This window comes from Homalodisca vitripennis, chromosome 2 (genome assembly GCF_021130785.1).
Source record: "Homalodisca vitripennis isolate AUS2020 chromosome 2, UT_GWSS_2.1, whole genome shotgun sequence".
Classification (NCBI taxonomy): Eukaryota; Metazoa; Arthropoda; class Insecta; order Hemiptera; family Cicadellidae; genus Homalodisca; species Homalodisca vitripennis.
The window spans coordinates 33,413,161-33,425,898 of record NC_060208.1 but is presented as its reverse complement, the minus strand read 5'-3'; positions in this window follow the sequence as shown (position 1 = coordinate 33,425,898).

The window sequence follows — 12,738 nt, the reverse complement described above, 5'->3', positions numbered from 1 at the left end:
GTTATAGTAGCAGTACATCTGTAATTGTAAATGTGACGCGTTTTTAATTTTACAATTTTAAAATCCACGAAAAAATATTATCAAATAACTAGAAATCTATTTTACCACGCTAGTAAGATAAATCTTATACCGTAATAATACTCATTTCATGATGAAGAGGTTAAATATTAAAAACATAATTAAAATGAATAATGCTAAATTTTAAATACAAATATTCGTACAACTATTAAAAATGTTTAAAAATATATTCGTTGTTTTCATTATTCATTTATCTGTATAAAAATATTAATATGCTTCATACTTACTTTTGAACTTCCCACGTGGTCAATTTAACTTTACTTACGGATAAAGTATATAATTGCAATAACAATTAAACCCACAATATTTTTAAAACTAATAAATTAGATAATTAACTTGGTTCTTTCGTAAAGGTATTTTTATTGCACAATAAACTAATTTATTGAGTTAATACGGTATCAGTGAGCCAATGCGCCAACTACAGTTCCGGCAGAAACGTTCACTCATCACTTCATACGCTACAACAGGCTAAACTAAACTTCCAATAAAAAAATGATAAATTACAAAAAAAATATTCATCTATTTTCACACAAATTTCTCGCTGACAAATTTTGTCTGACCAAAAAATAAAAAAAAAATCCTCACTTACTACTTTTTCTTGTCATTGTAAACGCTATGTAAAATGTAAACAATAATCAAAATTATTTCGAAATTTTTTTAATATTTAAAAATGTAACCAATAGATTGCCAATATTAAGAGCTTTAATTTGACGCATCTTACAGAATTTTACGACATTGGCTTCACTTTTAAATCGCGAGAGGAAGCCGTAAAGGTCACTGATTTTCGCAGTCTGTTTTCATACTCCGCCGGGACAGTTTTAACACAGCGAGACTGACTTTTTCATGCAGGTTAGTATCATTAGCATGTCGGTGACGCGAACCGAGGATTTTACCCTCTACCAAAACGCTCAACGCGCTTATAGAAGTTTTCACTTCAAAAAATGTTGCATATTATCTAACTTATGGTAAACATCTTACAAATGCTAATAATATAAATCTGAAAATATATTAATAAATACATTAAAATTATTTCACTATAAGATTTAGAAAAAATTGAAGTGTTGTATATAAACAATATCATATATGTATATATACTTATTTGTTAATTTATTAGTTTTATATGTTTTGAAATTGTACACAGACGGTAGCTTGATGCTGAAACACGTGTTTACAATATAAATATTTTAAAATTTGGTTTGTTTCATTGTTTTGTATATTAGTTGTAAAGATAAACCTACATTTTGAACTTAATAAACACATTCACACATACACACACACACATACGCGCGCGCGCACGCGCATGTACACATGGGGGTATTTTATTTATTTAATTATAGTAATCTTTTCTTTTTGCAATAAATATAAAACTTTCAATCATTGTTTGGAATGTAAAATATGACACATTTTTATACTTAAATAAGTTTATATGGACCTTAAATGAACAAAAAAAATCAGTATTCCAATTTGCTTGTTTCGTTTAACGATAGGCCTTTAATAGAACAAGACAACACCATTTTTATTGATGATTGCAATAGCGTATACACTAGTGATTACTCTTCTGGTTTATAGTTAAATACTGATTATTGAAATATAGGGATTAAAATAATTTACATAATAATGAAATTATTGTATTCAAACAAATTTTATTTAAACAAAATATTTTCATTGATAAATTGTAAAATTTCGTTAATCTTAAATATTTTTAATTTTAAAAAGAGCATAATATTTTTAGTTTGCTACAAAGATATTAAAATAATTATTTCAAACTTTCCAATAAACATTATCAGCACTTGCGTTAACAGAAAAAGCGCATTAACCAATTAAAATGGCAAATATAAGTGCAGTAACGCCACTTGAAATGTCAGGTGAATTGACAAATATCACTTTGATGGATAGTTAGCAAGCCTGAAGAGTCTCTTATATTGATGAAATAACTGATCTATACAGGTGGAAAGGATTATTAGAAGATGGTCATAATTTCTAGAAAATAATGATGTGATTGATATACATATTGCAATTCTTTACAAACCACTGAAGTATTTGATGCGAGGATTAGGACATCTCCCAGCTTGTACGTCGTCAGATAAATACTTCTGTGGGTTAGCACTTGTACTGATGACACCTGCAGCCATACATATTGCCCGCATTGGTAGTAAACTGTCTGAATCAATGGAAAACAGCTTATATTTGTTATCATTGATATGCTATATTTTGGCTTCAGTGGGGTTCATATTTTACAGTTACGTCTCTAGAGAGAGCTACAAGAAAATACTAAACGACATGACTATTGTCAATAGCGAGCTTAACACTGAGAAGATCTGGAGACAAACCATGATGATCACAACGCTCTTTCTTGTATTGATGGCAAAATTTGCTGTAGGTTTTAGTTTTCAACTTGAAACCACAGTGGCTATATCAAATATTGTTTTGGATCTCGCGTTCACATGCCCAGTCCTCCACCATGTTGTGTTCGTAGATTTGCTGGCTAGCAAGTTCTCAGCACTCAACAGACGATTAGAGAACCTGGCAACTGATGTGGACACCAAGTCTCTGCACATTGTTAGTGCAAAGGATCAACTCGGTTTTCAGACTGCACACCCAACTACACGTCTTGGTGTGGGACATCAACTCCTACTTCTGTCTTTACAACCTGCTAAGTGTTACGACCAGAATATCCTTCACGGTATTTAATATGTACGTATTCCTTAAGTGCATTTCAGAAGGTGGTTCCTTTTCCAAATCTGAGCGTTTTAATTTTCATGTTGGTGGATGTAGCCATGTTTGTCGCTCAATGTGACGTCTGCTATGCGTGCGCCAAGGAAGCCAACAGGACCGCGTTGATCGCCCATCAACTGCTGCAACCTGAAACTTCCGTTCAGATCTGGGAAGAGGTCGCTTTGTTCTCCCGCCTATCTCTTAAGAATGTCCACTTCTCTGTTGGAGGTCTCTTCTTCCTGGATCGCCCACTCATCACCAAGGTGGCTATGACTGCCCTTTCCTACCTCATCATCGCTGTGCAACTCAAGGATGTCAAACCTTCTGCAGATGTTGGGGCAAGATACAATGGCACTGGTATGGGAGACCCATAATAAATAAACTTGTAAATCTCTGTTCAGTTTACGAACACTCAGTGACAGATTAATATAGTAAACGGTTTTTGCTTGAAAGCCAGGTTTGTTTAGTATGGAAGTATCAGAAACGGATCTAAAAATATTTTAATTTATTGTAAATGCCGGTGATATTCACAAATTTAAATGTGTGCAATGTGTTAATCACGTTTTCCTAGATACAACGGTACTGTTATTGCAAACCCTTCTGTAGGTAAACTTAAAAAATCTCTGTTGAGTTTACGAACAATTAGGTGACAGGATAATGCAGTAAATGGTTTTGCTTGAAAACCCAGTTTTGTTTACTAAGGAAGGATCTTATAAATAGGAAGTAAATGCTAGTGATATTTAAAAATTACAATGTTTGCAATGTGTTAATCATGTTTAAAATTTTAATCTCCTGAATTTTACGTAATTAGATATATGTTTTGCTGGGTTATCCCTTGTAGTGATCATGCCCATAATAAGTAGCATCGTATAATTCGAATATGTAATACCTTTCTAGTTAAATGAATCTATGGTACACTTATTGCTTAGGAAGTGTCCTAAAACTATATTCAATTTTCTTTATCTTGCACATTGAGAGATTGTACGAGCGAACTTGGCCAGGATGTCAGGGCGGAAATATGAATTTTCTTCAAAATTATAAAAGGGGTTCACAGTAGAAACAAGTCAGGGTTAAAATCTTTGAAATAAAATCTGCGTTGTTCAGTCACATGTTCGTATTTGTAAGGATACAAAGGCACAAGCAATAGTTCAATCTAAAGTCTAATTGTTATGAATAGTATGCAATTAAACATGGATTACAATAAACTGTTTTGCTTCAGTAATTCATAATACATTGGCTTACACGGCCCGTGTCATTGTTTTCCATTTCAGACTGTCAAAGTCTTTTGAAACAAAACTAAAATATTTGAATACTGTAATTATTTTACTGTTTTTAGAGTAGCATTAATCACAAAATTTAGATATTAGAATATTTAGTACATTTATTTGTTTACTTAATGAATTGAACGGAAAAAAAAATATATATATATATTCTTGCTGATAGAAGAAAGGTTTTATCTTACTATTACATGACTTACCTCATTGCCTAGTTTCCTCAACACCGTTGAAGACTTTAAGGAAATAATATGGTAAAGATCTAGGAAGTTTCGGTTATATGCTAATACAAATTATATTCTATTCAACAGTTGGTAAACATATGTTTAAATCATATTAATTTACGTTATTACATATTAAATCGTATTAATTTTGTATATAATAATTTACAAGTTAATTTATTTAAATATCAGCATGTTAAAAAGTAATCCAGAAGTAGTAGAAATATTTTAATTTGAAAGTTACTCTTTTTATAAATGTTACATTACTACTGTGTCTGTAAATAAATAGTACTAACAACAGTTAAATAGACCATATTCTTTACATTAAATTATCCCCTTCCCACAGTCTCTTTCCAAATTAGAGTGTAAGACACATTCAGCATTTTAATATTTTGGATTCTATGTACATTGCTACCAAACCAGTATTCGTGCTACCATTATAGTAGATGAGATTTAATGTTCTTCATAAAATTCATCATTGCAGAACAAGAAGCTTAACAATAAATCGAAGTGAGGGTAATATGTAAGTCATAGCTTTTTTTGTATTTGAAAAGGAGATAGTTTACTGTAACTTGTAAATATGTCATGTATTTATAAATCACATACCTCATACACTTACTTTCTATATACAATTAAAAATGTTATATTTTTTTTATAAATAGTTAACAACTGCTGAAGAACTTGGCATGAATAAAAAATAACACAGATCTAGAATTTACTTCTTCTTAATAAAAAGAAATCATTTGATTTTCCAAAGGCTGGAGTAAATACTGTGTCGCTGCTGACAATGTAAGCCTAATGAAGAAAAGCTGCGGTGTTAGAATATTTTACTGAAAATTTTCATAACTTTAAAAACGTATTAAAAATAATTATTAGTAAAACCTTGGCATTGAATAGAATAGTTGCTAATACACCTCATTTTTGTAAATATGAAATTCTAAAAACATATAACTTTTATAATAGGTAATTCTAAATCTTATAATAATTAAATTTTTATGGCTACATTCGTAATGAATATTTAAGTTTCATAAATGTATCTTACCCAGTTGATAACATAGTAATAAATTTCAAAAACTCATTAACATTCATTCAACTTCAACACTAAGCAAGATATCACACTTATAATCATGTAATATTTGTGATTTTTTTAACGGATTTACAACGAGGTGAAATTAGATACAGCATCTTTATACCTTTGATAAAAATGTAAAACTATTTAAGTCTAACAGCTAATAACCATTTTGAATGACAAGTAACATGATTGAGTATAATGACAAACAAATTTTATAGTTTGAGAAACTTTAAAATCAATTTCGTGTCACGCAACCTCTCTCTCTCTCTCTCTCTCTCTCTCTCTCTCTCTCTCTCTCTCTCTCTCTCTCTCTCTCTCTCTCTCTCTCTCTCTCTCTCTCTCTCTCTCTCTCTCTCTCTCTCTCTCTCCCTCTCTCCCTCTCTCTCTCTCTCTCCCTCTCTCTCTCTCTCTCTCTCTCTCTCTCTCTCTCTCTCTCTCTCTCTCTGTGTGTGTGTGTGTGTGTTTAAAAATATTATCTCAGGAACGGTATATATGAATTCATGAAATCTGGCAGATCACATCACCATTTAGAGTTATACATCATGATACAGGTATTTTTTTATAACTGTTGGTGGTCATTAAGTGGACAACGTATATGAAAATAGAGTTAAGAGTTCACTTCACTTGTAGACATACAAGAGATACATTTTTCTACTACGTCTTTTTATCTAGAAAATGCTGATGTGTAGATAATTTAGAAATGTAAGAACTCGTTTTCTTTAAGATAACTCAAACAATAGGAATACTGGTTTAGTTTCGAGCTGGTTGGTATGTTTTCAGAAAGAATGTTAGGTATGTTATATAAAGAATTTACTCTAAGGCCTTTTATATTCTAAATAAAGGTACCTATTTATATAAATTTGACATACTTTGTCCTACTAAATTGTTTAAATAAATTCGATCAATCCTCTATCGAGAGCAGTAGGTGGAACACTTGAAGGCTTACACATTATATCCGTTTTTTAGCCTTTGTCCAACGAACAGGATTTCCGCCCTGGTGCATGTTGTAATAAGTTCCCATTTCACTTGTTAGCTTATGTGTGTTACAGTTCTGAACTTTAAACTACACCTAAAATGGAATTTTAGTGCTTTCTGCTCACGAATCAAGTGAATTTACGCATTTCTACAAAATCAATATAGCTTCAAAATTTAATACACATTATTTATAACGTTTATTATAGTGTGATATACATTTTAATGCATATGTATTTACTTGTATCCTAACATGAAATATAGCTACGATTTAAATATACTTCATCAAAGAAATTAATAATTAAACATAAATTATTTTTCAGGGTTAAAAGCATATTTTAAATTAATAAGTGGTAATTGTATGCGTAACATGGTTATAGACATGATTATAAAATAATAATTAATAAGTTTTTTGTTTGATTTTAGTGAGAAAAAATTATTAGTATGCACTAATGCGTCAGAAGGTACAACGATTTCATGCCAGTAAATTTATTAATATTTTTGGTTCAAAGATTTAAAGTACGACAACGATATTGTAGAAAGTGATGTTTCAAATGTCTATCTAATTGAAAAACGGAAATGAATATAAACCTTGTAGAAAGAAACGCATAGGATACGTTGCAGCTTGAACCGGTACAAATAGATTTTACATTGATATAGCAAAAACTGCCATACTGTTGAATTCGTAAATTCGATTGCAACTAAATTAAGTTTTGATTTTCGTCATTAAAGAAAACATGACCTATTCTTATTACAGTAAATATACTTTACATAGCATATTGACGTTATCAAGTATACTAATAAAAATGTCGTAACTAGCAGAAATGTGATAGATTTTACAAACATTTTTACATTCAGTACCATAAGAAACATCTTGTTGGTCTAAGTTTGTAGTAAGTAATTTTTATTTTGTAAATTGAACTATTGGTGTAATCTTTATCTGGGCCAAAATTACTTGCGGAACTACTCCAGAACTTACAGAATTCATATAAGCATTATGCGTATATAATCGAATATAAAACATATCTAAATATACTTTATATAGACAGATATTCATATTGTAAACGTATAAACAAAATTAATTATCTTGCATTGCACCAGTCGAAAACTTACATCTACATTATTTGTCAACCGATGTGATTGTTTCATGTTTCAATAAATTTATAAAGATATTTATAACTGGTTTAAATATATAAAACTATCTATTAAAAAAACGGAAATGAACGCATAGAAACCTTATAGAAACGAACGCACAGGATATGTTGCAATGTGAACCGCTACAAATAGATTTAACTTTGAAACATAAAACAACCATTATGTTGATTTAATAAATTCGATTGCATCCAAATAAAGTTTTGATTTTCGATATTGATTAAAAAATTACCTATTTTTATTACAGTGACGATACTTTAGATAGTGTATTGACATTATTTATTTATTTATTTATTTTATTTACATGCAACAGTACAGGTTACACACCCAATTACATTGTGCATGTTTAAATCAAGATGACATGCAATAATATTCAAATAAATTCAATCCAGTCCAGTGTTCCACCAAAATAGTTCCATTAAATAGATAATTAAGCCTAAAGATAAATAACAGATACATATATATATATATATATATATATATATATATATATATATATATATATAACAACGTAACTATAATAAAATTATAAACAAAATAACAACAATAATAAATAATCATAAATATTAACAAAGTAAAGATAAGCCATAACAAAAAGAACGTGTGTGTGTGTGTGTGTGTGTGTGTGTGTGTGTGTGTGTGTGTGTGTGTGTGTGTGTGTGTGTGCGCGTGTGCGTTTTTAATCACGTTTAAACATCTTAATAAAAATATTGGTAGTGTAGTAATTTGTTAAATGTGTGTATGTAAGGTGTGTATTATCAAGTATACAAATAAAATGAAGTAACTAGTTGAAATGTGACCGATTTTATAACAATTTTCACCATAAGAAACATCCTGTTTGTCTAAGTTTGCAGTACGTCATCTTTATTTTGTTAATAGAACTATAGGCTTAATCTTTATCTGGGCGAAAATTACCAGCGGAACTACTCCATAACTTCCAGAATTCATGTAAGCATTATTCGTATATAAGTGGATATATTAACATTTCTAAATATACTTTATGTATAAAGATATTCATACTGTAAACGTGTAAACAAAATCTGCTTATTCAAAATCTTACATCAACACTATTTATCAACCGGTGTGAATGTTTTATGTTTAAATACATTTCAAAATAAATTTATATATATATATATATATATATAATATATATATATATATATATATATATATATATATATATATATATATATTGTCTTGTAATTTTGTAGACTTACCAGTTGTTTTCTTATTAAGGTTTAAAATTTCCAATCATTATCTATCTTGAAAAGTTGCATTACCATATATTTGAAATATTCTTCGTGCTTTAAGACCGAAGGAACAACAACTGTTCTAAACTTTAATTTTTTATCTTCACTGGTTTCTGAAACAAAAATATTAAAACATATAGGCAGAGAAACAAGAATAATAAACTGTCTGTCCCATTCTAATCTTGAATTTCTGTTTCCAACAAATTCCCAATATTAACGGACAGTTCAAAAAACACGCCGTATATTTAGGCTACACTCATTTTGCACAAGTGGCATTAACCTTAATTAATTTTAAAGTAAGGTTAAGGTACAACAAAAATTCACTCCGTAGGGACCGGAATCTGGATCTGTCAGTTGTCTAGCAATAATATTGAATATTACACTACAGATTCCTTTTTCTTCATATTTCTATACTGAGAAAATAAAAATGTGGTCAAAGAGCTTATTAACTATATTAAAAGTCATTTGAGAGACTTAAATTACTCCAGATGGATAACTGTACTACAGAAGAATCAGCTAACTATGTGGGCCTGGTATCACTGACGTTTATGAACCCTTTCATGTCGGATATTGCACATAGCGCACATACTGTTATCTAGGACGCTGTGGTCCTGATTATGGGATACGATGAAATTGGACTCGTATTTTACGTTAAATTGGAGTAAGTGACGCAACTCAGATAAATAAATCCGCTACAACATGTATTAATGTTTTAGATATGTTACCAATTACGGTGTTATTGTTTACGTTATATTCCTACCTAAATGAAATATTTTTAAGAGTGTGCAATGATTTTTTATTATTGAATATGTATTTAATTTTCAAATTTTGATCTCAGTCCTTAAGATACTAGTTGTGAATACAGGAAAAAAATTGAATTATTCATTGAGGAGTTATGCGTTTTTGAAACATGAACTTGACTACATTATAATGAAGCTTAAAATCGATAAAGATAAAGATATGAACATTTTACTGTATGTACATACAAGTTGTTATAATTTTTGAATTTTATTTTAACTACTTGAAAAGCAATTATTAAAAATTAATCATTTTCTTATGATTATATATTTAAATTAAAAAGTATATTTTATCAAATTAAACATGAATTAGTTTCTGTCACTCCCAGGAGCTTATATAAATGCTATACAATTTCACTATTTTAACCTTAATAATTATAGCAGGAATTGATTTTGCCAAGTTTTCTACAATAAATTAATGAAATTAGTAGAAAGACAAAATATTTTTTGGCTGTAAGGAGGTTATTAAAAAATGCTAAGGTAATTAAATAAAGAATAATTTGTCCAACCAACAATCGTTGCAACGACTTTAAGTGAGCCAATGTAAGGGTATATTCGTTAATAATGCCTATCTTGTTTTAGAGTCGACTAAATAATATTAAGATATCTTGTGCTATGTATTAAACGTGAATTAATTTGAATTACGTCCAGGCGTAAAGAGACTAATCACTAAAACAGAATTTTAAAATGTATGAACTATAGTATATCATGCGAGTTATGCGAAATAGTATATTTATCAATAGACAGATGGAAATTTTTTATTTTCACTTAAACAATAATTATATAAATACATTGTTAGTGTTTCCTTTTGGAACGTATCAATATTATAACAGTTAAAAGGAATCAATACAGGTTGTATAGTTTCCTACGGAATGTTTATGTTGATACAGTGTCAGAATATACACATAATAAACATTGAAAGATACTACTTACTTAGTGTATGGGTGAATCGTATATGCTGCATTTCTCTGTAGCTCAGCATAGAATTGTCATAAAGTGTTATAATGTATTACTATTATAATAAAAGTTCATGTTAAATTGCAAAATGATGAAATTAATTTTGTCAATAACCTTCAGGTACTCGTATATACATATATACTTATTTATGAAGATATTAGTTGTTAATTATTAGTAATAGTATTATTTCCTAGGTTAATAAGTATTTTTCAAGCACACACACTTGAAGTATTTTACTGAATAAGAAAAAATGTATTTCGATTAATGTAGTTATTTATTTCAACCAGATTAGTAAACACATTAAATATGGAGTTCAGACTACGAGTGACTTCCACAGCCTGTCGTATATCACGATAAAATCCAGCTCCCTGTATTTATGTCTTTAATTAATGAAATAGGGATAGCGTTCATTTCATTCCACCCTGCAATATAAATAGACGCTTTAAACACGAAGCTACGGCAATACAGATAAAATATTACATGCTTTCATGATAAAATATAGTATTGTAATATTTTTAAATCAAGTGTACTATTACATTTGTAGTATGAGTGTGTCAAGAGGAACAGTTTTTTATATAACATTGCTAAGGAATATACTTTAAAGTTGTTGTTTTTCATTTCTGATGTTATTATTAACCAAGATTATATTAATTATTCTAATTTATTTTACACTGAGTTGTTGTGTTATCTTCCAATATGTATTAGCTGGTCTTTATTGCAATTAGAATAGAATTTAAAAAATAAATAAAAGAACTAAATTTAGTTGATGAAACCTATTTTTACTGATAATAAAATTTATAGCGAGAGCTGAGGACGATAAAAAACCATGTTCTACACAACACACCTAAATGTTCTTGAGACGGATATAGCTTGAATAGTTTAATTGGGCAATTTTATATAATTTATTTCAACCGATAATTGTTAATGAGTTTCTGTAAGTCTACCTTGCATGACCTATTGTTTGTTTTTACTAGAAAACTAGTCATTGTATAGCTTATGAGAATTAAAACTCTTCTGATTTATCCTTGATATCCATGTATCATAATCGAAATCAACAAGGCCATAATATAATGTTTAGTAATGTCAGATCATAAATATATGACCATTACTATAATAAGCATAAGTCAAAAGTACTAATAAGTCAAAAGATTTATTTTAAGGATCATGCACGTATCCTCCGAAAGGTCCCAAGTATATAATACATGACTGACTATGACACAATTTGACATACATTTTAATTAAATTTAAATGTAATGTGTGCTTATATTTGTCTAATTATCACAAGTGTTTGCCATAAGTTTAATATATTACAAATCCTTGAATAATACATTATTATAAGCGTTTTAAGGAGTAATATTTAACTATAGATAATGATCTACTATAGGCTGGTAAGCCTTTACGGCCATACAGGGCTATTTCTTAAACTAAAAGTGTTTTTCAATGCGACAAATAACCACAAGGTTTTGGAGAGCATGGCATAGATATAAATAGAAAGGAAGTTAATGAGCCATAGAGTGAAGTAATTGTGTTGTGAAGAAGTTACTGTGGGCGTGTTGATTGTATTAAAACTGATTCCATCACTGCATTGGAATGTAGCATAAAATATATTATTTAAAATTGGAATGCATGTCTAAGAAAACCTCCAATATTGATGAAACAGCTATAGCAAGCAATAATTTTGATTTAACACCAGGATGGACACATTTACATTCCTCCCACCTAAAGCTAATAAAGTTGTAACTGGGGTTGAAAAATTAAACAGAAATATTAAACAGCAAAAAGCGGGTAGCCGGAAATTAAGAAAAATCAAAGAGCTGATAGGAAAACTTGCGCACAGCACGAATATTTCAAAAATATATGAGCCTGAGTTAACTATAATTACTGAGACGAATAAACGAGCACGCCGTGTGACCAGTATTATGTTGCACAATTCCTCAAGTCCGGGTACTGAAACAAAAATTAAACATGATATAGAACTTGTTTCCAATATTTATATCGCTCTATTACCCAGTCTCAGTCTTGATAGGAAAAAGTCTTTTCTTGTTAGGAGGAAGCACAGTAACAAGGAACGACCTCTGAAGGTTTTTTCAAAAAGCGAGAGTGATGTCAATCAGATCCTTTCCATATTTTCCATATTTCGGGAAGAATTTCAGGTTTGTAGCGTTTATGTAAGTCAGTAAACATATCCAGGGACTTCATGCCTCGTGAAGAAGAACACCTCCAAAAGATAAGGTCTGAACTTAGAGATCA